Source organism: Marmota marmota, unplaced genomic scaffold (assembly GCF_001458135.2).
Source record: "Marmota marmota marmota unplaced genomic scaffold, marMar, whole genome shotgun sequence".
Taxonomy (NCBI): domain Eukaryota; kingdom Metazoa; phylum Chordata; class Mammalia; order Rodentia; family Sciuridae; genus Marmota; species Marmota marmota.
The window spans coordinates 38,832,920-38,860,780 of NW_025999977.1; the positions used below are offsets into that span (position 1 = coordinate 38,832,920).

The following is a 27,861-nucleotide window of genomic DNA, read 5'->3' on the forward strand; positions in this document are numbered from 1 at the left end:
GCACTGCGTGGCCCTCGCTCCCCCACAGTTTTTGCACTGGGCTGTCCCCTTTGCTTGCAGCCGCTGTCCTCCAGTGGCTCACTCCCTGTCATTACTCAGATCTCAGCTCCCATAACACTTCCTCTGGAGGCCTTCCCTGATGTCCTCAATCGCAGTTCAGTGACAGTTGGGACTTCTGTCTGTTTTGTTCACTGTAGTGTTCCCAGCATCTGGAACAGTGCCGTTGGCAGGCACTTGATGGATCTTTGCTGAATCGTTAGGATAAAGCAGCTCTGTTAAAAGCACCAGTTGCATAATCTCTGCCATTTTGTGTTAGGCAAAAAAGGAACGAAGGAATGAACAAAGAAAGGAGGAGCGGATAAGAGAGAGGGAAACAGAGCTCCTGGCAGGGCAGAGGACAAAATGACAGCTGGAGAGAAAATAGGAAATGGGAACTGAAGCCTGCTCTCACTTTCCTTGAGGTGGTAATTGCTTTGTGCTGCCATGAAAACAAAAACTAGGCTTGACTTAAAGAAAAAACACATTTTGGAAGATACCAGAGAAGGTTTCCAGTTTTTGTCACCAAAAATTAAGAAAAAAAAATGGTTCGATAGGTGTCAATTCCTACTGCACATTAAACAATCTCTTAAACATATCAGCATAAGAGGGATCCAAATTCAAGGGACATCATTTTGTGGGAAGGAAAAATAAAAAAGCAGTCCCTTCTACAGTGCACATTGTTTCCTGAGGCCTTTTGGCTACCTCTAAGGTGCTTTGTTCCCAGCTGAGTGACTTGCCTGTCACAGTAGAGACCGACAATACATAAAGGATGTTCCCAACTCAGATCCCCATTGTGCAATCACCCTTGATTTCTTTTGCTAAACTGGATCTTCAGCTTCCTTTGCCAACTGAAATCAAGTGTGTTAGGTCACGGCCCAACTATGAAATAGTCTCCATGCTTGTTTTTCTTTCTCCTTTCTTATCCTCTGTTTAGTACTTGGAACAAGTCAGATTATAATTATGAGGAACTGAGGCCTCTTGCTAGCACACTGAGGCTGAGCAATGCTTCTAGTATTGTTGAGACTCCCGGTGTCAGCCAAAGGTATTAGTCACGTGATTGTTTGGGGTATGTAATCATCTAAGACTAAAATGACATCCCCAGAGTAAATTACACCGGAATTTAGCAAACCTGCAGTGTAGGACTTGCCAAGCAACAATGAACTAATAGCTCCGCCCCCTTCCTATGCTCCATATGATTAGCATTATTTTTCTAGTGGCTCTTGTTTGAAACTAAAGAGGGACCTCATCCAGTTTTGGTACAGGTAAGTGCCCAGAGACTAAGGCTCCCTAGATGTGAAATTTTTACAGCGACATGTTTTGAGTTTTCTTTCTCGATGTAGTTGATGCTTTAGATCTCTGTACATGCTGTTCTCTCACCTCTGGCTTTTGATATATGATGTCCCCTCTGGAAGGCCCTTCTCCTTGTCCTCCCTTTTGCCCTTGTATATCTGGTGGGCTTCCACTCATTCAAAATGCTTCTCCTGAGTGCGTTTTCCTTTACCTTCCACTGTCCTGATTATAACTTCACTTGTCTTCCAACACTCTAACTTGTATATCCCCTGCATAGCCTGTGTCACATTATACATTAATTATTTTCATATGGAAATTTGTGAAGGGCAGAAACAATATCTCCACACCCTTGTTTTCCCAGTGTTTGGCAGAGCCTTGAAAATAGTAAGCCCTCCACAAATGTTGGTTCCCTCTTTCCTTCTTCAATTATTTATCCTCATTGTCATGCGTGTTCTCAGTTCAAAATGTAATTAAAGTTTTATTAAATTTTAGATCACATACTTTGAAGATATATATTATTAAGTACATGTAAGTTTAGAGTTCCTGTATCTCTCTGATGAATTAAAATGTCTATCAAAACACAGCGACTCTCTTTGTTCCTAATAATGCTTTTTATTTTAAACTTACTTGTCTGATGATCGTAATAGCTACACTGATTTTTTGAGGGGATATTTTCCAGCTCTGTTTTTCCTTCTTCTTATATTTCTACTTTCTGTCGTTTTTGGCTCCTATAGTTTGGCAAGTCTTTCATAAAATGTATATATTTGGATTTATAAGATTTTTAAATTTAATATTTCCTTATCTTTAATAGGTGAGTTAAATCCACTTACTTTATTATGATTACTCACCTTTGGATTTCATTTCTATATTTATTTATTTATTTCTATATTTCATTTTGTGGTTTCTGTTTGTGCTGCTTTCTCTGTGATTCCTTCTCTCCAGCTTTTTCTCGTGGTGTACCACACTTAAACTTTGTGAGTCTTCTTTTCCACAAACATGTTTGATGTGCTTCTCATAGGGGAGGATCAATTGAAGTAGGTTCCTATGTTGTTTCTTCCTTTAAGTAGGAAAATGAGAAGATTCCAGGGGATATTTAGAATTATTCATTGCATCATCAATAAAAGGGAATAGCTAAAGGGGAGACTTGGGGAAAGAAAAACAACCAACTTTTTATTTCTTAACAACTCTCACTGGGACTAAGGCAGTTGAACAACTAGGCAGCTAGTTCCCAAAATGACGAGTGGCCACGGTGTGCAATTCTGGATACAGAAGCATGGAATTTGCAGTGTGTCTGCTCCCAGGGGGAGGGTGGTCACTACAGGGAAGGCCTTGGGAGCTCAGTATGCTGTATGTGTTGCATGACTTTATGTGGAATCAAGTCTCCCAGGTCTTGTCTCCATTTAATCTGCAGCATAAACCTCAATCTTTCAGTATGCCATGATGGTATTTGACTGCTTGGCTCAAATCAATCACAAACAGACACAAAGGGGAGCCATTAAATAGTATGACAGGACTCAGTTATAATTGCACTGCCTGATAATGCAAAATACAATTAGATGGATCTTTTTAAGGATTGTTACTTAGGTAAAGATAAACAATTTTAACACAGTGTATTGCTTTGTAGTCTCACTTTTAGATTTTTCCCTGTAGTAACAAGTATGTCACAGCAGTTAATAGTCTCGAATGTGGGGTTTCATACAGACTAGGTTTTGAGTTCCTTGTACTAGCTACATGATCTAAGGCAAGCATTTAATCAATCATGCTAAACTTCAGCTTCCTCATATCTTAAGTGAGGTTAAATTTATAAATAGAATGGTCATGAGAATTTAGTAAATTAACACACAAAGCCTTTAAAGATAATAGCTGTCTTTTAATTTTTTTTATTATTATTTTTATTAATAAGGAATTCTTTGAGAAGGTATAGGGAGGACATCTGAGATGGAACTGGGTCTAGATAAGCATTGGACTCTTTGCTTCAGGTATTTAACCTGAATAGCATGGATAGCCCTTCAAACTTTCAAGATTCGGGCTGGGGATGTGGCTCAAGCAGTAGTGCGCTTGCCTGGCATGCGTGCGGCCCGGGTTCGATCCTCAGCACCACATACAAAGATGTTGTGTCTGCCGATAACTAAAAAAATAAATATTAAAAATTCTCTCTCTCCCTCTCTCTCTTTAAAAAAAAAAATAAATTTTTCAAACTTTCAAGATGCCCCAGGAGGTCAGGAGTGTGACTTATACCCTCTAGCATACCATCCGGAGCTGGCAGATATCAGGGGTGCTGGTAAACACTTGCTTTCAGAGTGCATGGCTTCTGTGATAAGGCCAGCATGATCTTCTACCCTCAAGTCCTGTTCTCTTCAACTCAGGAAACTGTCAGGTACTCTACTTCTGGAGTTGGAGAGCATCTGCGCTGGCCTGCTGAGCACAAATTGGGAATTCGTTTCCTGTGCGATCAGGATTATCTGTAGATGACATGTACCATTGAACTCAGTACTACTAACACTGTCTGAAATGAGACCCTGAGGACCTAACTTGAGATCTCAACCCTATAAATAACATGCTTCACCCTGGGAAATGTGTTCTCAGTTCCAAATAATCAATTTACAAATAAAACACTGAAACATAAACCACTAGGAAAGCGGAGCTACATCCTTCCCATCTGTAGTGCAGGAGGAGGAAAGAAACTTCCACAGACCAATTGAACTGTAAGAATATTTGGGCACTGCACAATTTTCTGAATGGAAGTTAGCCAGGACAGAGATGAGCAGTTTGTTGAAAAGAGCAATATTGGCTCCTTAGTGGCTATCAAATGATAAGGACATGGAATTCAGTATGGTCCAGCAGCCACCCTGTGCCTTTTATTCCTTGGAGAGTTTACCTCAGAGGAGAAAAGGACATCTTCTTGCCCAGGGCTTTCTGGAAGCTTCTACAAATTGCCTAGAGGGAGCCTCTGTGCCTATGCTCCATCCCCCCCAAATTGGTCTGCCCAGTAACAGCTCTCCTAGTTCTCCTTGCCAAGATCTGTCTCCAACTGCCTGTCACACTTTGTGTTTGACTGCCCTGGGCCTGGATCTTTCATCAGACAGTTAAGTGGTAGATGCCAAGAGTCTACTATGGCTCAGGATGACTCCAAGCTCTGTGAAAGAACAGAAGAGACAGGATCTGCTCTCAAGGAATTTACAAACTAGTTTTGGGAAGCCATCTATCCTACCCAGCAAAACACAGTATTCAAGTCAGCCCGCCCTGATCTGAATCTACCATTTCTTAGTTATGAGCTTTGAATCTCAATGTTTTCATCTGTGAAATGGGGATAAGTATAGCTATCTCATATGGGCGTCATGAGGACTGTGCACCAGATAAAGCACTTAGCAGTGCCTGCACAAATTAAGTGCTCAATAAATGCTAGCCATCATTATTTGGAATTTTTTAAAAAAATGAATTATCAACTAGTCCCAGCTGTTAAAGGAACCTTATAACTCTTTCCTCAACTCCCTGCTGAATCTTCTCAGACCTGGAGAAGGAAGCAATGCTGTTGGGTCACAGCAATGGGCAGGGATGAACTGGTGCAAGAGGGGCTTTGGGGACCCATGAAGAGCTGTGGTTGACCTCTGGCAAAGGCAGAGAACTGTCTTGCTCAGTTCTGCACCACACATCTTTCTGGGCTTGGAAACTAAATAACTGGAACTGATTCTGCTTTGAAGAATCTGCAGCTAAGTGAGAATTCAAGACACACAAGGTACAGCTTTAACACAGCCATGAAGATGCTTATTAATGAAAGAGAACAAAATGACATGGTGCAAACTTGATGGACCTACGAGGAACATTTGGGGCAGGAAATGCTTATTGGTAGAGGTCTAAATTTTGGACTTCTGAGTAAAATTTTCCAGACCTGTTAATACCTCCTGTAGCTCTTCTGTAACAATAGCCATGGGGCCCTGTTCTTACCTGTGCCCCTCCAAACCTGTCTCTTTGTTTTCTGGGTCTGTTTCTCTCCCCAGACAAACTGTAGTCAGGAAACACATTTCTGATCCTGCCCACAGACCCAGTGGTTTTGGTGAAAGGCCAGAGCCTTGGGGTCCGGTGTTTGCTTTCATGGTTTGCAGCAGGCACTGGAGAAGTGGTGGGTGGTGACAACTTTCATTCCAGGCAGCTGCTAACTGGGCTTTTGCAGAGGGTGATGTTTACTCTGCAGGTTTAATGACGGTGCTGGCTTTCTGGGAGTGGCGTAATGAAAGAGATTCAGACAGAGGTCGGCATGAACCTCCTCCAGGCAAGGCTGCCCCAGCCAGCAACAGAGAGCAGTTCCATTGAGCCTGGGATTCCAGTGTGAGACACAGCTTTTGTCAGAAGGTTTTTAAAACCCAATGACTGTGTCACTTTGCCCTCTGGATAAATTGTGTGAGTTCGGCAGCAATCACACCTCCTCGCTTCATTAAGTGACAGTGAGAAGAAAAACAAATGCAAAACGAAAAACACGACTGTGAAACTATTTTAGTTAAAACTATCCTAGTGGAATTTGTTGGTACCATTGAAATTATCAGCAGATCGAAAAAAACTGAAACCCAGAGAAGGAAAGCATCTGGCCTGAGATCACACAGCATATGAATACAAGAGCAGACTGAGATCCAGGCTTTCTGGTCCTATTCCCTTTTATTATTCTACATCTGTTGACAACCATGAAGAATTCTTTTTCTCTTTCAGTGGATTCTTCTTTCTTCCAGAAGCCTAAACAGAGCCAGGATGATCCAGGAAATTCAGGGAATCCTAATTCACTTTCAAAGCCATGTTGCTTTCTGTTAGCCAGGCCGTATGCATTGCTGTTTCAATTAAGTTTCTCACTGTTTCATATGAAAGCTTGCAAATTACCACTGGTTCTAAATAAATCAATTTAGGTATTCGGGGGTTTATAAATATAGAGAATCTTGCTTTTCCTCTCATTCTCTCTTCCCTGGCTCTCTTCCCTCCACCCACTTCCATTAAGATGCATTTTTAAAAAAAGACTTAGAATACATATTTTGGTGAAACCCTTAACATTTTTCTTCTCAATTTTTATATTATCATCAACATAATGTGTTATAACAATTTACATTTTGCAAATTTTTTTTTTTTTTTAGCATATTAACATCGCAGTGTAATGATTTCTGATGAGGGGGAGGAGGAGGATGCAGGTGGGATTAGGTGGAGAGGCTTTTGAAAATGTGGGTAGGGTGCTTGCGAATGTTTGGGCAGTGGAATATTTATACGGCATTGTGGGTGTTTTGAACTCTCTGGAAACAAACAAGCAAGCTCCACACATGAAGTCGATGGAAGTCCTCCAAACTTTGGACAACACAGAGTCCTTTCAGAAGCCTGAATGGAGTCCAAGTTAAATTAGAGCCCAGAGGGCCCATGCAAATGGAAAGCTGACAGATGAGAGTAAGTGACACTGGTCCAGGACCCCAGGAGACCAGGGCCTTGTGCTGGTTTTACTACCAGTGGTTGTTTCCTAGTCTAAAAAGGTATAATAATAGCTTATGCCTCATGGAGTCTCTTTGATATAAAAATAAAATAAGTGTGTAATGTCCTAAGCCCACGGCCTTGCACATAATAAGCACTTGATATTGCCTCAGAGGCCAGTAGGCTTTTGGGGAGAGACCCATAAGCACTGATGGTTGATCAACCAAAGAAGGACCCCATTTGGGCAGGGAGGCACCAAGATTATGGCCACAGACTGTGGAGGTAGACAGATGTATTCTTAGATTCCAACTCCAGCATTTTCTAGTGTAAGATGATGGGCAAATTAAACTATTTCAACCTCAACACCCATCTCATGGGGTTATTGTATGGATTAGTGATGTAGCTCAGATGGAGCCCCTGGCTTGGTGCCTGGCATGGAGTAGATGCTCAATAAATCACAGTTATTGGTCCAGGTTCTTAGAGAAAGGGGCTAAGAAACAGAAGAAAGGTAGATAAGACAATTTAAAATTAGTGAGGTTGACAGAAACCAAGAGAGAAAATTCAGCTCCTCTGGGACCTGGATTAGTTTGCTGTGGCTGCTTTAACAAATTATCACAAACTTGGTGACTTAAAACAGTGGAAACCTTTTCTCTCATAGTTCTGGGGGCAAAATCAGTCTCAGGGTGTCAAAAGCAAGGTGCCACAGGACCGTGCTCCCTCAGAGTCACCAAAGGGGGACCTGTTTCTTGCTTTTTTTCTGGCTTTTGAGGGCTGTTGGCACTTCTTGGCTTGTGGCTGCATCACTACAACCTTTGCTTCACATGGCCTTGTCCTCTGTGTGTCTGTTTCTATGTGTGTGTGATCTCCCGCGTTATTTGGAGGGTTACAAGGCAAGGGAAATAGTCTGAAAATTTACCTGCTCAAATAACTGTTAGTTTCCTGCCTTCCTGATAGGTAAGGCATTGAGCCTGACAGATGGTCATTGGAACAAATGCTCTTCTTGCTGGGGGTGGGACAATCGTGCTGCCTGATGTCAAAGACCTCCCGCCTCACTGGGGGAACTAGATTGGTTTTCTCAATTGTTCCCCCCCACACCGCCCCGCCCCCCCGCAACCCCTCCCTCCTCCCCAGCTCCTTCTCTTCCCCCCACCCCCAATGCTCACAGGAAACACCTGGAGGGATTCCACTCCATCCTTTTGTACATCTGCCCCTCTAGAATTTAACCAGTCTTAGCTCACTCCTGAAGAAAATGAAGTCTCTCAATATGGTGGCATTAATAAATAGACAGGCACGTGCTGACCCCAAGTCAATCCTCAAACTCCATCATCCTTGACTTTCTGGAAGCAGATGAGCAGCCCTCCCTCCACAGCTTCCAGGCTCTTGGCACACTCCCCTGACAATGCCCATCAGACTTCTGACAGTCCAGTTCCCAGGCCAGCGCCAGTCAAAGATTCGCAGGAGCTGTAGGGTACTTAAAAGGTGGGGTTTGGGGCAAGAGAGAACCTGGTTCAGGTGTTGGCTCTGCTATTTGACTTCTAAACTTCAATTTCTCTGTCTGCAAAGTGTGGTAGCAACAATCCCCACTTCATAGGGAATGTTACAAGGAAAAATGAGATGCTTGTCAATGGCTTAGCACAAAGCGCAGCTGCCATTAAGTAGTTTCAATGGGAAAAAATTAAGCATAGAAAGAAGTGGAAGTTGTTTACAAAGCCAGGAAGAGATGGAATGGTCAAGGAACATTTCCAACTCTCCCATGACTTCTGGTGAGTGGGTGACAGGGACACATCCCTTGCCAGCAGTGAGTTTATGGGAGGGCTGCTGACAAAAAGCTTCTTACCAAAGCTGTCTTCTTCAGGGACCTGGAGGAGCCTAAAATTCCAGCCCCTAGAGGGACATTCTTTTAACCAATGCCCTCATTCTCCTGGAATTCTCTGCTCAAAAGAGAGGTGATATTAAATCATTAACATTTTTGCTTAGAACATTTCACATCTCATTGGGACCTGAGGGAATAAAGCACAGGGCTTTTGACAGAGGAGGTATAGTCAGTTGAATGAGAGCCCCCAAAAGAGATGCCCAGATCCTGGAAGTTGTCAATGTGACATTGTTTGGCAAGAGGGTCCCTGCACATGAAATCAAGTTAAGGATCTGGAGATGAGATCATCGTTCTTGGTTATTCAGGTGGGCTCTAAATCCAATGATAAACATTGTTATCAGAGATGCTCAGAGGAGAGAGATATGGAGAAGAACGAGGAAAAACAGCCCTGGGAAGGCAGAGGCAGCCACAAGCCAAACAACACAGAGCCACCTAGAGAGGCAAGGATTCTCCCTTAAAGAGCCCCAAAGGGAGCGGGCCCCTGCTGATACCTTGATTTTGGCCCTGAGATACAGATTTTGAACTTTGGCCTCTAGGACTCTAACAAAATAAGTTTCTGTTGTTTTAAGCCACCAAGTTTGTGCTAATTTGTTACAGCAGCCATAGGCAACTTAGGCTCCAAGGAAAGAGGGCAGGTCTGAGGTATGTCAGACGACAAGTGTTGGGCACCAGCAGTTAGGGACAGGTCAGGGCATGCGCTGAGATACATGACAGAGTCTGACTCCATTTCGTTCTCCTTGTTTACTCATTGGCTTCTGCCAACTTCAACAGTAGCAAGGACAACTTATGGTCATGGAAACACTGACCATGTGCCCACCAGACCGGCTTGAGGTCCTGAGCACACAGCATTTCCAGTTTGGAGGAGCCAGATGAGTCTCCGCCTGTCTCTGTAGCTCTGTTCTTGCCATCACTCATGCTGGGATTTGACCTTGGGATTGAAGATGTGCTTTGACCTTAACCTGTTCTTGTTCTACTTGTTTTCAGCTTTGGCTATTTCCTGGTCCCTGCTCCTCTTCCATCAGCTGCCCTCCCTTTCCAGGGTTGGCAGTTGGTTCCTGCTGTATGCCTGGCCCAGCCTGGCACTTCTGGATCAGCTGGCACCGACTGCTCCATTCAGCCAGCACCCTGGCATGGACCTCATCCACAATTTGCCATTCCATTTTTCTGACCTGACCTCCTAATATCTGGCCTTGTTTGCCTCCCGTTTGGTTCAGTGGCTTTGACTTCTGCTTGCTCTCTTGATTCTGACAACAAATCCAAAGGGGTGTGAGTGATTCCCAGTTACTGACCTGCCCCACTTGCCTGGCTCTAGGACATGGGTCACCAAGAGCAGGTTTAAGCAAGCCACAAGGAGCTGGGTGAGATTTCTGATATTAGGGTCTGGAGCTGAATGCCAGCCACACCAACAGACAGCTCAATTGTCACGCAGCTTCCAAAGGAGGAACACTTTGCTGGTTCTTTCTTATCCACTGCAGCCTCAGTCAGGTGAATAATAGCAGCCACAGACTGTAAACAATCTCTGCTCAAAGCACTCTGTTGATTTTGATGTGTCCGACACAATGGTCACCCTGGACGGCTCTTTACAACTTTCTCTCCAGTTCATCTTTCATTTTTATTCCTTTTCCCCCCTCTTTCCTGGCAAAGAGTAGGGAAGGTAAAAAAGAAAACTTGAAATTTTATACATAAGGATGTAGGTTTGTGATTTTTAGTTAGCAAGTACATTTCGTTTTAGAATAGGCTGTGCTGGCCAGACCTAAGAGGGTCTTTCTGTTGTTTTTCAATGATGCCATGTAGCAAAGGGGTGGGACAGTGGGGAGGGACAGAAGGGAACTCACTTAATGAGTATCTCTCAGTATAAGGCACTGTTATCTCATTTAAGGCTCACAATGATCTGCAGAGCTAGAAACCAATATTTATTTATCTTTTAAGTTTATTTTGTTTATTTTTGGTACTGGAAAGTAAACCCAGGGGTGCTTTATCGCTGAATTCCATTCCCAGTCCTTTATTTTTTAGTTTTTATTTTGAGACCGGATCTTGCTAAGTTACTGAGAGTCTCCCTAAGTTGCAGAGACTGACCTTGAACTTGTGATCCTTCTGCCTAAGCCTCCTAAGTTGTTGGAATTATAGGCGTGTACCACTGTGACAGCCTATTATCTCATTTTATAGATGAATAAATCAAGGTGGAAGGTCACCAGACCTACCCAAGGTCATGCAGTTGGGATTAGGAGCTGGGACTTGAACACAAATGCTGACATAGGCGACTAAAACAAATGGCACAAACCAACAAAATGGTGTTTTAGAAATCAGCCAGGAATATTGGCAAAGCTGTGGTCTGAACGCTGGGCCATACCACCTCTGTGTTGGAACAAGTACAGCAAGTATAGGCTTTAGAAACCTTGAATTTCTTTCTTAAGGAGATTTATGAATAGGAAAGGAAATGCAGTCATTGCTAGCCAATCTGTTGTTTTAGATGGTGTCGTGCATTAATTAACATTTCCAAAGCTCTTTGAGATAGAAAGATAAAAGATGTCTGTCATAGGTGTGACAAGGGTGACTGTGATACTTCCCACAAGGCCAGGAGGCTGTAGAGGCACATGGTCAGGACCTGGCTAATGCCCAGGAGGGTCCCAATGGGCACCTGGCAGGACTTCTCCAGGGAAGACCTGGCTCTCAGGAGCAAGCAGCCTCGCTTTAGAGATGAACCAACATGAAATTGGGCAGGGTGGCTTTGGTGCTTGGGCAGAAGTTTTGGACCCTTTAAAGAGCCATGCTCTTGGGAACTATTAGTGATTCTCTGTCACTTTCATTTTAGTGGGAAGGAATTTCAGATTCTGTTCAATGATTGGATCCATTTAGAGGGAGAAAAAAACCCCAAGGGGTTCCCGGGCATGGTGTTGCATACCTGTAATCCCAGTAGCTCAGGAGCCTGAGACAGGAGGATCTCAAGTTCAAAGCCAGCCTCAGCAATTTAGCAAGGCCCTAAGCAACTTAGCAAGACCCTGGCTCTAAATAAAATATAAAAAGGGCTGGGGATGTGGCTCACAAGTTAGCATCCTTGGGTTAAATCCCTGGTAGAAAAAGTTTAAAAAAGAAAAAAAAGAAAGAAAGAGAGAGAGAGAGAAAGAGAAAAGAAAAGAAAAGAAAACCCAAGGGGCTTGGGTTCCATGGACTGGGAGTGGGGAGGTTGTAGCAGGATAGGGGCATGAGAACTGAGAATGAAATGTTAATTAATGCACGACACCATCTAAAACAACAGATTGGCTCTACCCAATCTACCATTTTGCTTGAGGTTGATCCTTATGATAACACAGGATTTTAATTCTCCAGTTAAAGGCCCAAGTACAGGCATAGGTCTAGGTATGAATTGCCTAGATCTATGTCTGGAGCCACAGGGAGGGAGGGGAAACTTCCAGGGAAAGAAAACAAGTACAAAGGATGAGCAAAGGGAAGACAGGTAGCTCAGAAATGATTCCCCAGGGCAGGAGAAGCAGACAGGGAGCCAGAGGAGAGCCATCAAAGCTCCACATGAGCTGGGAAGGAGACTTAGAACCATCTAACACTTAGGCTGTCTACACCAGGGCATAGAATGTGTGCTGGGTTGTGTTTACACTGTCATAGTTTATTGTCTTGAGGGTACAACAACCATCAGAGGTGGGTATGTGATCCATTCTTCATGGGGAAGTTGAGGTTCAGAGCAGGGCTGACTTGTCCCAGGTCTCAGCAAGGAAGACGTGGAACACAGGCGTTCCTCTTTGCTGGCTTGTACTCTCCTCTGCAACCTCCACTGCTTCCCACACGGGTCAACAAACCAAGAGAAATGAACCTGACTCAGTGTCGGACCCTGAGCTATGGGTCCTACAGATCTGAGTTTGAATCTTGGCACTAAAGCACAATTATCATGTGTCCTTATACAAGTATTTGACCTTGAGCTTCATTTTCTCTATCATTCATGTTGTACTTGGAGCATAACATAATGGCTGGATGATGATAATAATAAGACTCAACATAGTTAACCTTTTTGAGTAATTCCCAAGTACTGTTCTGAGCACTTCCCATATTATTTAATCTTTACAGTAAATCTCCTAGAGATTACCCTCATTTTACAGATGAGGAAACTGACGCAGGTAAGTTTAATTTAATTACACAAAGCCCCAACAGATAGTGGGAAACTTACATTCAGGAGCAGAGGTGCAGATGAAGGCCTGGGACAGGACTCTGATTAGCGGGGAGGAAACCTGCAAGGTCTGGGGAAGAGCTGGCCTTATGCCACGCCTGTTCCTCTCACGGTCTTTGCTCAGTGTGGGAAGTCAGCAGGGCATGTGGACATTGGTTTCTCCTTCTGGATCTTTCCCACCATCTTCCCCCAGCATTTTTTTCTCTGCCTCAGGCCCTGATTTACTTATTGTTATTTTTCAGTGGCAGCCCTTCTGATCAGTTTACCTTTTCCATCAATTATTATTATTTTTACTTCGGACATTTTTAATTGCAAAATCTAAAATTTTAGATTTCATCCTATTTCTGGGCTTCCCAACTCCTTCCTTCCTTCTTTAAGTCTGACCCTGGGAGGAGGCATGCACTGTCTTCAGCTACCCACACTTTTGCCTGCAGGAGCCATGGGCCCAGTGGGACCTGGCAGAGACTGTCGGGATGTCTGTATGTCAGAGGAGAAGGTAGGAGGTTGCTTGTGGGTGACCTTTAAGATCAGTCTGTTTCCAAGCAACTATTCTACAAAACACACAGAGTTTGCACGTGCTAGGCCTCTTTTAAGGAAATGGAATTGAAGGAATGTGCACCTGGAGGCTCCTGGTCACACACACAGTCCCAGGCCCGACATGCACCAGGAGCAGAAAGCCATGCAGTTTCAATTCCAGGGGCAAAACCATGCCCTTAAGACCTTGGAAAGTCAGTTAAGCTCCCACTCCTGGGCTTCTTGTTGTCATGCAACTCTCCTTATTCCCGGTACCTGAATTTACTGAAGAAGCTACAGGTAGTGGTGATCAAGTTTTTGATAATGAGAGAAAAAAAATCATTTCGGTTACACAGAGCAAATCTGAATGAGTAGAAAAAAATGGAATTCATTTTGTTATTTATTTGAATAAGGTCAGGCACTTATTTGGCTCATCACACAGGAGAATTTCTTGAAATCCAGGGAAAACCCACTGCTTAAATATACATTAAAAGAGGGACTGGAACTTGCTAGCAGAGGGGTGCTGCACTAACTGGTCTGCAGCAGGGTGCATGGGGCTCTGCGTAAGCTCGCCTGTGCATCTGGCAATGTGAGGGCTGCCTGGAGCTTTGGTGCTCCATCCCAGCTGCCACAGCTACAGCCCCAAGCCTCTCCCTGCTGCAGGCACCCCGTGGTTTGCACCCTGGGTCCTTCCTATAGGTGGAGCAGCCTTCTACCCCCACCCCACCCAGGGCGAGGCTCCCAGCTCTGGGCCTGGGGGAGGGAACAACTTCACTGATTACACTCGCCTCCCCCAAAGCTCCTTTTAGGGAGCTGGAGCTCGGGCTGTTCCACATTCCCCGTAGCTTAGCAACAAGAGCCCCTGACAACTGATTTATTGGAGAAAAAGCTTAACTTTCTCCTAGCAGGTTTGTTTCCTTTCTTTCTTTCCTCGTCTCTCCCTCTCTCTCTCCTCTTCTTCTCTTCCCCCACTTTCTCTCCTCCTCCTTGTTTTGCAAATAATCAAATCTCAAACGTCATCAGGTCCTGGGAGTCCCTCCCAGGGACACTGATTTCACTTTCTTTTGTGGGGACACCAGCTTTCTGTGGCCACCCTGTGTTCCACCCTCAGGTCTCAGCCCTACTCCTCCTCTGTCCCCTAGCCAGAGTCAACTTGCTAAAGCTCAATTCTGATGAGCTTCCTGCTACGGCCTCAATGTTGTTTGCTCCCCAGATTTTATAAGTAAAAATTATTGCTGAATGTATATACGTGACTGTATAACCAATGTGATTCTGCAACCTGTACAATCAGAAAAATGAGAAATTATACCCCATTTGATTCAAATGTATGAAAAAAAAATCCTAACCCTCAAGGTGATGGTATTGGGAGGAGGGGCCTCTGGGAAGGGATTAGGTGAGAAAGGTGAAGCCTTCATGGAAAGGATTAGTGTCCTCAAGAAAGAGGCCCAGGGGGGGCTTGCTCACCCCTTCCTCTTACCAGACACCAAATCTTTCAGTGCCTCCATCTTGGGCTTCCCTGCTCAGTTTATGGCATTTTGCTATGGCAGCCTGAACAGTCTAAGACACTTCTTTTCTTGCTTTAAACCTTTTTTGATAGTTCCCAGGAGAAATATCCTCAATTACCCTGTAGCAACTAGCCCTGTCTGTTTATCTGAAGTCGCCTGTCCTTCTCCCTGCCTTCACACCCTGCCCCATCAGATTATAATTCTTTGCTTGCTTCCATGTCTTCCTGCAGACTGCTGCCTGTGTCTGAACTTCTGCTCTCCAAACTATGACCTGTTCGTGATTCAGCTTCCTGGGGAGGCCTTTCTTGCCCATGCCCTCCTCCGAGCTCCCCCACTCCCCCGTACCTCCTTCTGTAGGTGCACTGTGGCCCCACAGTGCACAGGCCTGTTTATGGGAGACTGTCACTAGAGGATTCTCCATGAGGGGGCTATTTCGTTCTTTCTTTTTTTTTTTAAATACCTTTATTTTGTTTACTTGTTTTTATGAGGTGCTGAGGATCCAACTTGTTGAGAGCCACAGCCTAGTAGGGATGGCACCTGGCATTGCCAGAAGGAGTGGTTGAAAGGTGACGCCATTAAGATGATGATAATTAAATTAAGCTGTGTGTAATTGCTCTGACTGGATGATGCTGGATTGGGGCAGGCTGTGTATTCAGTTGTATATGGACCCTGCTGTCCCGCAATAGGGCGGTTCCTGCTGCCTCGGGCACCCGCTACTTTTGAGTTCTCGCGGAGTTTCCCGTTGAGTTCCCGTTGAGTTTTCATGGGGTTCCCTGAGAGTTTGCACGGAGCCCCCTGGAGAGCTGAGAGAGTTTCCGGGAACCCAGAGACTGAGATTACAGCGACAAAGACTGCCTCAGGAGGATGAGGCTGGAAGATTGCAAGTTCAAACCAGCCTCAGCTATTTGGCGAGGCCCTAAGCAACTTAGCAAGACCCTGACTTAAAAATAAAAAGGACTGGAAATGTAGCTCAGTGGTAAAGTTGCCCTGGGTTCAACCCCAGGTACTCCCCAAATAAAATAAATGATACGTAAATAAATAAATAAGTAGAAGGAACAGGTAGAGTTTGCAGATAGTATTGGCAAAGGTTAAGTGGAATTTGTCTCCATTCCCAAGCCTCTCACCTTGTTTCTGAATGGTCTTCTGAACGGCTATACCTATGGCAACAGCCTCCTAACTGGTCTCCTGACCTCCTGATCTCCCACAGCTTCAGGAGATTTATCCAAAGACACCATCTCAGTTGCTTGAGCCACAATGCTTTTGTGGCTCCTAGCTGTGTGACCAGTAAATTCTGCTGTGTACGTGTGAACCTCGTCTTCCATTACATGTTTCTAAACCTGGGGCCTTCCTGTGGTTCTCCAGGCCCAGAATGTGTGTGGGGGATGGTTTCCTTGGAAGGCAATGTTTTTATGCACAGCTCTGTTCCCTAAAGCTGGTTGGTTCATCCCTTTAAAGCCTGGGATCCTCCTCTGATCTGAGTCGGGGTTGGGGAATAGGAAGTTGGGTAACTAAATTCAGTTCTGCCCTTGACCTCATTCCCTTCCCTCACCCCACCTCTGCCATAAATTCATTTGGCTCTTTGCCAGTCTGAGATGGTGGCCCCACCCCAGTAGCCTGGAGGTCACTCACAGCTCTCATCATTCTGCACCATGCAAGGGTGACTTTGGTTCCGAGGATTATGTCCCCAGCTAAGCCCACAGCCCCAGGAAAACTAATGTCTAATGCTTCCCTGAGTTTTTCTCACAGCTCCTGAGAGATAGAATGGGCTCTCAGGGCACAAGCTGCCAGCCTCCTGTGGGTTTTTGTTCACGCTCGGACAGGTCTCCCAAGCCTCTGCCAAGCGGGTGTGCCAGGGCCTGACTCTGGGCAAGTGAGGAGACAAATGAGCCCATCAGATTGTGCTTGTCCCAGCCCCAGCCAGGCAGCCCCTGACTGCACCGGAAGCTTGGCCAGGACCCCAAGATCCTTTTCCTGACTTTGCTGGGAGAACTGGAGGATACCCAGCTCAAACTCATCTCTCATATTCAATCCAATGAAACCTTGCAAGTACGCGCAGCGTAGCAGGGCCACTGTGTTTTGCACAGAGCTGGGTGTGAGCCCTGCTCTTCATTTACCAGTTATGTGGACTTGGGCAAATTATTTTAAAATGTTTTAAAATTATTTTTTAGTTGTAGTTGAACACAATACCTTTATTTTATTTATTTATTTTCTATGTGATACTGAGGATCGAACCTAGGGACTCAAACATGCTAGGCGAGTGCTCTACCACTGAGCCACAACCCCAGCCATTGGGGAAATTATTTAATCTCTCATTTTCCTTTCCCATAAAATGGAATGATAAATACCCACCTTAGAACTCCAGGAGTTTTGTCCTCCATAAGGCTTCATTAAAGGGCATTATTATTATTATTGCTGTTAATTTATTTTTTGAGGCTTCTGGAAGTTAAACTCTGTGCTTGGCCTCAGGGCTAGGAGTATGAGGGTACATAGATGAATAAGGTCTGGTCAGCACTTCAGGGAGCTAGCAGTCTTGAGCAGGCATGGGCAAACTGCTGTCTGAGGGTCAATTCTGGCCCAGTGTCCATTCGTTTACATATTGTCTATGACTGTTTTCCTGTTGTAACCAGGGGACTGGGTAGTTGCAACAGGAGTCATATGATCCGTAAATTCTAAGGCATTTATTTTTTGGACCTTTACAGAGAAGATTGCCTGGCCTCTGGTAGAGAGGGGAAGATAGATGCATAATTGGGATGAGGCCAGTGGCACAGTGATAGAGATCATTCCCAAATGATGGCCCAAAGGAAAGAGAAGCAATTCTGACCTGAGAGAGCATCAGGGCTTTTGAGGCCAGGAGTAAAGATCAAGAAATAAGCTGGGAGTAGGGAGGGAGGGTGTGGGCATGTCGATTGGACAAGGAAATGTTTAAAGGGTGTCATGCATGCAAAGATGGAAGAGACTTGAGGTTCAATGGCTTGTCCAAAGTCATGCAACTCTGCAGTCAGAGCTTGAACCTAGCTCTGTGCCTTGAAGAATTTATGACTTCATATTGATATATTGTTCTATTTCTTTTTCTTTTTTTGATATATTATTTCATAAAACTCAAGACACATTAACATAAACATCCTTGAATATAAGCTTTGAACTCTTAGGTGAAATGTTATTCCCCTCCCTAAATATTTCCATTTTTCCCATTAGTTGACTTGTATTAAGATTACAATTTAAAAAATTACCAATCAAATGGAATTTTATCAATTTAAAATAAAACACATAGATCCTAGTCTTATTTTACAGATGAGATTAAGCATCGCTCAGGCATGAAGTGACCTTTGGGGGCATAAAATCCAGAGAAGGGATCTATGGCTGTGGCAAGAGCTCAAAGCCCATGCAGTTCCAAGCCCTGTTGTGGGACTATGTCCTGGTTCCCCCATGACATCAACGACAGGCCTGCACAGGCAGGGGAACTCAGACTTACACACCTGGCAGGTTATTTAAAATCCGGAATGTCTTCAGTGAAGTTCTGTTGTGTTTGTTCACAGAACATGATGCTGTGAGAAAAACTCAGAGAAGCATAAGACAATACCACCCTCAGTCTTCCTGGGGCTGTAGGCTTATCGGGGGACATAATCCTCTAAACCTCATGGTGTATGCCAAAGTCACCCATGCATGGTGCAGGCAACATGGGCACAGGAGCTGGCAGCTGGGACCAAAAGGCTCAGGAAGGACTATGGGTTGCAGTCAGGTTTAGCTGATCCTATGCCAAGGGTTAATTTGGATAATCATCTCCTCACATTATAAAAGCTTCATATGCCACAGAGCTAGAAGGGAGCCCAGGTCTTACTACCAATTTACAGATGGGAAAACTGAGCCTGTAAGAAAGGACTATGTTGCTGATACAGAGCTTAACCCAGCTCTTGCTATAGTATGGTTTTGTCCCTTTCCTTTGAATTAACCCCTAGACTTCAGTTTTTCTTTTTCTTATTCAAATTTATCCTATAGAGATGATAACACCAGGGCTGGGGACATAGCTCAGTTGGCAGGGTGCTTGCCTTGCATGCACAAGGCCTTAGAATCAATCCCCAGCAAAACACACACACACACACAATAAATTGGTGATGACAACACCAAAGTCTTCGGTGTTGTGAATGTCACCTATCTTGCTCTGTTCCCCCATCACCTTTTTTTTTTTTTTGTATCAGGGATTAAACTCAGGGCACTCAACCACTAAACCACATCCCCAGCCCTATTTTGTATTTGATTTAGAGACAGGGGTTCACTGAGTTGCTCAGTGCCTCACCGTTGCTGATGCTGGCTTTGAACTCGCGATCTTCCTGTCTCAGCCTCCCAACCTGCTGGGATTACAGGGAGGTGACACCATGCCTGGCTCCCCATCACTTTTAACATCACTGTCTATATATGGGTGGACCAGGGAAGCCTCTATGAGGACAAGGGTATTTGAGGCTGACCTGAAAGAGTGGGCAGGATTTGGGCAGTGAGGCCAGGGCGACGTGTTTCAGGTGAAGGCGCTGGCTTTCAGAGTCAGAGTGTAAGTCCTATCTAGCATGGATGGAAATAGAGTCCTAGTGACCAGGGTGACCTAAAAGCCTGTTGCTATAGTCTATCAATGACCTGAGCAGTTCATTTTCCTGATGGGGCTTTTGAACCTCTTTCTTGGCCTTCTTGCTGGGCTGACCCTCACTCACTATGCCAGACAGGACTCCTGATAAGGCGGGCAGGGTTACATTGGTCAGTCTGCAGCAGGCAGGCAGCGGATGTGTCCCAGATAAGCGGGGATCCTCTCTCCTGTTTGACCTTAACCAAGGCCAAGCTCTCTGGGGGAGGGAAGAGGGGATCACATAGCTGCACCTGGTTTTTCCCTTATCAGTTTGGCCTCTCCTTCAAAACTAAGGCTGATTATGAGTGCTTGGTGGTCTAGGGGTGCACCCTCCTTTCAGATTACTTGATGCTTTGTGTTCCCCACTATCTATTTACTCTTAGGGCCTACCTCAAAGTCAAGAATTGAATCTGTTCCAATGTTGTAAACCCCACACTATGTTTTGCACATAGTAGGAAGGTGAGAGTTTTGCCAACTTCAAACCCAACAAAACAAACTCTCTCTTGCCCCCAGAATTCTTCACTCCTGTCCCCAGGTGCTCGGACAGATCCTCACCCTGGTTAACTAGCACTACAGGGTCTCCCAAGAGGAAAGCAGAATAAAAACCAAATGAAAGTTTTCCTTTGGTGCCAGTGTTTCCCAAGCATTGAGGAGGAATTGTTCTTCTGTGGGGTTTTTTTTTTTTTTTTTTGTAGAAGTTTGTAAAAAGTTAATGAAGTCTGGCAATCCCTCCCTTCACCTCCTCTTAGCCCTTCTACCCAGAAAGAATGTGAGAGTTGTGCTGGGAAGCAGGTTTCAAACTAGACTCCAGGGCCAAGCCTAAGGTCCAGGGCTGTGCTGATACAAGGAGACACAGGTCCCTGGGGCTGGGGCTGAGATGATGGCGAGTGCTCCGCCTCCTCTGCCTGGCCTATGTCTATGGTGGAGGGGTCCATAGAAGGGGAAAAGAGTCTCCAGGAAGGGGAGACTTAAAACACTGATACTGCTCCTCGCAGCTGCTGCGCACTGAGGGCTCAACGTGAGCAGGCACTCTGCCAAGAGCGCCACATGTGACCTCACATCTGCCCCTCCCCCTGGGAGCTGCCAGCCCTTGGGGACACTTGGCTATGGCATCCACCTGAATGTCTGGGCCTTGAGCACTTGGCCCAGCCACAGCTGATGCTCATGGAGGCTGACCACATGCCAGGATCCAGGCAAGTGCTTTCCCTCGCTGGAGACTTACAACTACCTTTTGCGGTTGGTGTATTTGTCTTTATTTTTAGATTAGGAAACAGGCTCTTGGAGGTTGAAGTCACTTGCTATGATTATACAGCTCAGTGGAAGAACCAGCACTCCAGGCCAGGCCACCGCTGCTACAGCTCTGAGCTGTTTCACGATGTGACCTCCCTTAGTGACCAAGGCCATCCTGGTCCTTGGACTCCATTTGCAAGGAGCTGTTTGATTTCCCTTACCATGGAACAGGGTCTTCCCAGGCCCCCAGTGTGGTGATCATCCTGCTCCATCTAATGCTAGAGTTGAGGACCCTGTTTTACTCCTTGATCTGGTTGATCTCTCAGGAAGACTTGACACAAATAATATCTTTTTCTACAAAACCTGCCTCTGCTCTGCCTTCTGTAGGATGCTTCAGGGCTTCCTTCCCCTCAGAGGGGGAAATGGCCTCTGCCCCTCTCTCCTTCATTTACGCATCTCACTTCACTCGGGAGAGAGAAGGATTTTGCAGACTGCTTCCAAAGAGCAAGGAACTCTTCCCCTGAGGCACCTAGCAAAACCCACCTCTTGTTCTGTGATCCTGAGTTGGGTTTTTTGGCTGTTGTTGGGCTGAAGGAATTGCAAGTCCCCATGACAGGTTGGTGCCCAGAGTCCCTGCTCAGGGTCAGGCCCACTCAGCTGCACCTCTTTCTATGAGGGACAGTCAGAGAGTTGAGCAAAGTCAAAAGTCCACAAGTTTTCCTGGCCCTGTCAAGCAATCTCTTGACCGGGAGATGAGGCTGTGGATGGTGTCATTGAGCTGCAGTGTCAGACCAAGGGAGGGGCTGGCTTCTCCCGAAGGCCTGAGCTGGTCCAGGAGGAATGGGCATGGGGAGGCAGGCACTTGTCCATTTTCTACATCCTCTGTCCTCTTGGCTCCTGCAGTCCTAGACCTACTGTATACCTTTAGCATCTGTGTTGCTCTCAGCTGAATCCCCAGTACTAGGTACGTACTAAGTTCTCAAGAATGAATGAACCTAGTGGCCCACATTGAATCAGAACACGAAGGAGACATCTCACTATCTCCTCTCAACTTCTTTGGCCCTATGAAGGATATGGAAATCCCTTGGCTTGCTTGGTAGAAAAATTCATCTTTCCTCTCCTCTCTGCTGGTCCGTGTTTACTTGCTGAAAGACTTCCCTAAAATATATTTATTCTGTGAAGATCAACTACTTTCACTCTCTCGGTTATGGGTGGATATGTGCAGATAATTACATGATACATATGTGGCTGGAGAATATTTTTTGTATGAATCAAATTTTGTTTTGTTTTCTCCAAGTATTTCATTCCCCAGTACCTCCTCCCCTACCCACATAGCCAGACCTTTCTGAATCTGTGGCCTCAGAGGAAAGAGGAGACAGGGCAAAAGAAGAAACAAGGTGGCCTCTGAGGGGTGGGAAAAGAGCAGTGGTCAGGGATTGCTTGGCAGGGGCCAGAGAACTCCCAGTCTTAATGTGGTTCCACTCTGGGACAAATCATAAGGAGTTACTCCTTAATTATTCCTTAATCCATGATGAAATTTTTGAGGAGACTGGCATAGCTATGCATATCTGACCCCAGGCATAGTTCTGGGCACAGACCTCCTGGGGTTATGGGAACCTTCCACATCCTTCATGTCCTGAGTGGTGGCAGCAGAAGTACACAGGTTTTCATGCAGAAATTAGAGCTCAATTTCACTTGCTTGCAATCCCCCCACCTTGCTTCCTTGTCTGTAAACAGTAGCCAGCTCCCTATTGGCAGGGATCCTGTGGGATTCGGTGGGTGGGCATGCCTGCCCTTCAGTCCACGTAGCAGGTCTACCCCGGACCTTTCCTTTCTTCCCTTCCTGGAGGAACCAGGACAGGGTGGTTAGGAAAACTCCAAACTCAGGCAACTGGACTCTGCATCCTACCTTGAAAGAGATGGCACATGTGACGTTTGCCCCTGACTTGCAACAAAATTGGCCAGGTGTGCAGGTGCTTCAGGGATGCAAAAGACCTTCACCCTCCTTTGGGTCACGGAAGGGCAGGATCTTGTTTGAGAAGCACATATTGTGTTTGGAAGACTTTATATATGGCATCAATATTTGACGACGCCCTGGGGTGCAATCTGGCTGGCTGGTCCACGCTGTGTGACTACAAGCTGTCCTGTGCCTGGTGTAGCATGCCAAGGTCCCAAGTCCTCAGGGAAAGAGCAGCATGTTGTCCTGCAAGGAAGACTACTGAGGAAGAAAGGAAGGTGGAGGCAGGACTGAAGTGGTGTGTCTGGCTGGGGGTCGGGCAGAGGGTGGTATCTGGCTCCAGAGTAGCCATTCTCTTTTTTTCTCTGCTCTTCCATTTGACAGGAAAACAATGCTAATTCTTGCTGATTACTGACTGCTTATTTAGTGCCAGATGTCATCTCTGCAGAAGGCTCACTTGAGGAAATGGTTGAGCACATGAAGACCTGGAAAATTCAGAAACTTGCCCAAGGTCAAACAATAAATTCAGGTCCTAGGAGGGCAGTGAACCAAGGAGAAGTAGCACATGAATCAAGGGGACTGAAGAGCAGGGTCTTCAGAAGCAGAATGGGGACTGTGAAGCTCTGGAGAATCTTACGGGAATGGAAAAGATATTGAGAAACCTGGTTCCCACATGCCTGCCAGCCCGCCTCCATCTGAACGCTTAGGAATCATGGGATGGACCTTCATCCTTACTTCAATTTTAAGTTGGATGGGAAGACAGGTCTATGAGCCCAAGACTGAGCATTCGGGAGCTGGCACTCTCTGTGTAGCAGAATTCCAAACAGGGTGAGAACTCTAAATTACAATCTGGTTTTCTAGGCCATTGTGAATATATATTTGTCAAGAACGGATGGTAGGACATATTTTATTTAAGTTGTTACCTTGATCTATAATTTTAAAACATTAGAACTTCATATGTGGGGCTACATTTGTAGTCTTGTACTGGGCCCCACAAATGTTGGGGGGGGGAGCATGTCACAGTGATCTGAGAGCCCTAAGAGGAACCCTGACAACAAGACAGAGAATTGCCCACTGAGGTGACTTCAAGAGCATGGCTGAGTGCTTCTCTTCTTGTTTCTTTTTCCCATTGTCCCATAAAGGTTCAGACATACCAAAAAGCACAGCGATGGGATGAGAAATGTGAATGGGCTGTCAACAAGGCCTGGAAGGATCCGTTGTGCTATATCATTGCATCCATTCTTGGAAAGAGGTGTCTCTTTAACCTTTGGATCAATTTTACATGCAAATCGAAGGAACTATTTAAAAAACACTTTGCAGGGTTCATTCCTGGGCTTTCATCCAGACCCACAAGGTTGGGAGCCAGGAGCATTTCAGTCCAGGGAGAGTGTGTGCTTTATCTATAGGTGTCTTCTCCCTTTTCCTTCTCACTTGGATCAGTTCCTCAGGCTCCAAAGGTGAAGGAATGGAGGCTCCAGGGAAGGGCTAGTTTGGAGCCTTCCTGCCACTGGGAGGAGAGCCCCTGTCTGTACCCTGCAGCTTGTCTAGGAGCTGGGGAGCTGCTGGGCCGCAGGCTCTGCCCTCTTGCTGTAAGGGGACCGCACCCTCGGTGCTGGAGCCTGCGAGGCAAGGTTTATAGGAAGCTGCACTCGTGGGCTATTGTGCTGCCCTCCCTGAAGGCAAAGCTCCTTCCCTTCCCACGAAGGGCAGAAGGGCAGAAGGGCACGTTCTGCCATCTCTATTTATTGCCTTGTCCAGCATCCAGTTCCCAGAACTCCCCGGAGGATTCTCAAGCCTCAAACAATAAGCCATCTCATTTGCAGCAAAAGGAGAAGTGTGGGAGTCACCCAGGTCCTCCCAGACACAATTCCACAAGTGACCTTGAAATGGCCGGGACTGTTTGTTCATGTTTAACTGAAGTCACCCAGTAGAGCTCAGGGTTCTGACCACAGTGCCAAAAAGAGGAGTGGTGGGAAAGTCTGGCAAGTGCTCTGGGCCACGGCTGAAGGCCTGTCTTGGAGGTCAAGAGACAGAGCCCAGTGGCTCTTCAGGCAGTGTCACATGCTGTTGTTATTTCCCTATTGTCTAAGCTGGAAGGTTGACCTTAGGCAAGATTATGAGGTCAGGTGAGTTTGTGTTGGTCAAACTGCCATTCATGCCTCTTCCCTCAATCCCAGATAATTACCTCGCTGTTCTAGCCTCTTGTCCAGCTGTTCTCCCAGTTCCCAAGGCTGACACTGGGCTTCCTGGTGGGTCTCACCCCACTTCCCTCCCCTGCTGTGCCCTCAAGGACTAAGGCTCACACAAGTGAGAATGGGTGTGTGTGTACGCATCTACTGAGGGTGTGCACTGAGGATGCAGTCTCACGTGCACACACGCTCTCTCTGGGTCTGTTTCTGTCTCTCCTCCACACACATCCACACACACTGGAATGGTTTGGGTCTGGAATGCCCCTCAAAGTCTCGTGTTAAAAGCATGGTCGGGGGCTGGTGTAGCACGCTTGCCTAGCATGCGTGAGGTACTGGGTTCGATTCTCAGCACCACATACAAATAAATAAAATAAAGGTCCATTGACAACTAAAAAATATTATAAATAAATAAATAAAAGCATGGTCCCCAGTGGAGCAAGGTTCAGAGGTGGGGCTTTTAGGCAATGACTGGATCCTGACAGCTCTAATCTCGTCAGTGGATGAATCCATTGATAGCTGAATGGACTACTAGGAGCTGTTGGAGCAAGGTCACTGGGATGTGCCGCAGAAGGGCTCTCTAGCCCCCTTTCCTCTTTCTCTCTGCTTTCCAGCCACCATGAACTGAGCCTCTTTCCTCTGCTACACTCTTCTGCCGTGATGCTGTTCAGGCCCAGTTCATCAACTGTGGACTGAAACCTCTGAGACTGTGAGCCAAAATAAACTTTTCCTCCTCTAAGTTGTTTTGGCAGGTATTTTGGTCACAGCAACGCAAAGCTGACTCTCTCTCTCTCTCTCTCTCTCTCTCTCTCACACACACACACACACACACAATCCACCTGTTGGCATTTCTTCTCTCCAGGGTCAGATTGTATTTACGATTGGGAGATAGTACCCTCCCATTCCAGGTAGCATTTGTTCATCTAAACGCTGATAACTTGTTTTCTGACCTCCAGGTGAAGGGCTGTGCTGGCCCATATGGTAGCTCCTGTCCCCCCTTCCAAGCCCCTCTCTCTGGGCAGGCACAGGCCTTGGTGGGTGGAGATTGGATTGGATTGTGGCCTCTACTTGCCCCCTGCCTAGACACTCCTTTGCTCTGAGCTGTCCCACCCTGAATAGAACTCCAGAGGAGGGATTCTAGTTTAGGGAGGAGGGGCAAGTTATGGGGACAGGTGAAGCCTGAAGATGCACACGAGTCAGCTCATGCATGTTTCTGTCTATTCCGCGTACTCTGAGAGCTGGCGTTGCAAGCTGGACTGTGCTTCCCTGACTCGGCAGGATTAATTGCTAGAGCCCCTACAAATAGCCCAACTCATCAGTAGCACCGATGCCTGTGCCATGGTTTGAATATGGTTGGTTCCCTCTGAAACTCATGATGAAATTTGAATGTCATTGTGGCAGTGTTGGGAGGTGGATCCTTCAAAAGACATCAGGTTATTAAGAGAGATTAGTGCCTTTCTCAATAGGACAGCTTAGTTACAGTGAGAGCAGGTGGTTAGAGAGCAAGGCTCCCCTTGTTCTGTCTCTTCTGCATGCAGCCATTTCCCTGCCTTTCACCACCAGGAAGCCGGGCAGATGCTGATGCCATGCTCTTGGACTTCCCAGCCTCCAGAACCATAAACAAAATTAACTTCTTTCCTTTATAAATTACCCAGTCTCAGATATTCTGTTATAGCAACAGAAAACAGACTAAGATACCCAGTTTTGTGAACCTTGACAGTAGGCCATAGTTTTACAAACATGACTTTTCTTTATGACAGTAGAGTATATTTTGACATGTCATACATCCATGAAGTATAATATATTCTAATTAGGATCCATTCCTGTGGTTGTACATGATGTGGAGTTTCACTGGTGGTATATCCATATATGAACATAGGAAAGTTATGTTCAGTGTGTCTACTGGAAACATGACTCTTTTTGATCATTTGATCAAGTTTGATCAATCAAGGTTGACCTGTGACAACTCTGGAAAACAGTCAGGGCAAGAAGATTATACCCATTTGATAGAAGAAAAAAATAGACACTCAGATGAAATGAGATGCTCACGCTGAATTGGAACTGTGATCCTCTGGTTTAATGGCTTGACAGTTACACCACATCACCTTTTCCCAGAGACACTTACAAAGTCTTGCTTTAAACTTAATTCTACAGAATGTACAAACCTTTAAGAGTCCTTTAAACTTCCAAAATATGGACCATTTGCCTCACTCATTCTCTTGCATCCCACCATTCATTCCCTAACAGTACTACACACCTGTTTTAACTCTTGATGCTTTAAAGGGGTCTTTTCTTTTTGCAGGAGCCTTAGCCGTTGGTGGGCAGGTATTCTGTCCACGGCAGATGAGCAAACGGTGCACGGCCAAGCCTCACATCCTGGTTTGGGGCCAACACCCAGGTCTCCTCATTTTCCCATCCAGAGAGTTTTCAGCTTTGTCATGCTCCTCTTCCCCAGAGGGCTGAGGAAACAGAAGCAACTGCCTACAGGAAATATGCTCCAGCTTCCTCCACAGACACAGAGTTCCAGAAGAGTCAGACTCCATGGAAACAGAAAGCAGAGGGTGTGGACGTGGCATTTCTTCTAGGCCCACTCCAGTTCTCGTTAGAAACGGATGAGCCATTGCATGTTTCCATGGTGGGCCCAACATGATCCATATTCTCAGAATAATTGAATCTCAGAATACCAGAAAAGGTATTCTTTCTGGTCAAATGCCTTCCATTCACAGATGAGGAAATAGTCTAAGGCTATCATTGAGACAGTTTAAATGACTTGCTCAAGGCCTAGTTATGGGTAGAGGGAATAAGCTACCATCTCGTGTTGAAGGTGTTAGCTTGGTTTGCACCTAGGTAGACCCACAATCTGGAAATGAGATCCCGAGCAAGGTGAGTGGCTGTGGTCATTTCAATCCTTTCTCTAATCTGAAGAAGATTCAGACTATGGAATACAAGGTCTGTATCATACTGGTTGATTTGATTTCAACTTGAAATCTGGGCTCTATTGCCTCCCCCTGATTACCTATAACCTGGGAGGATAAAAATAAACAAC

The 27,861-nt window shown here is 45.7% G+C and overlaps 1 long non-coding RNA gene across 1 annotated transcript; it reads left to right on the top strand.

Annotated features, from left to right (window-relative positions):
• Positions 1–1,136: 1,136 nt before the first annotated feature.
• Positions 1,137–27,861, top strand: LOC125617218. The gene is made up of 3 exons (XR_007348138.1): positions 1,137–1,301; positions 23,014–23,457; positions 27,118–27,861. It is a non-coding gene; the product is annotated as an uncharacterized LOC125617218 (long non-coding RNA).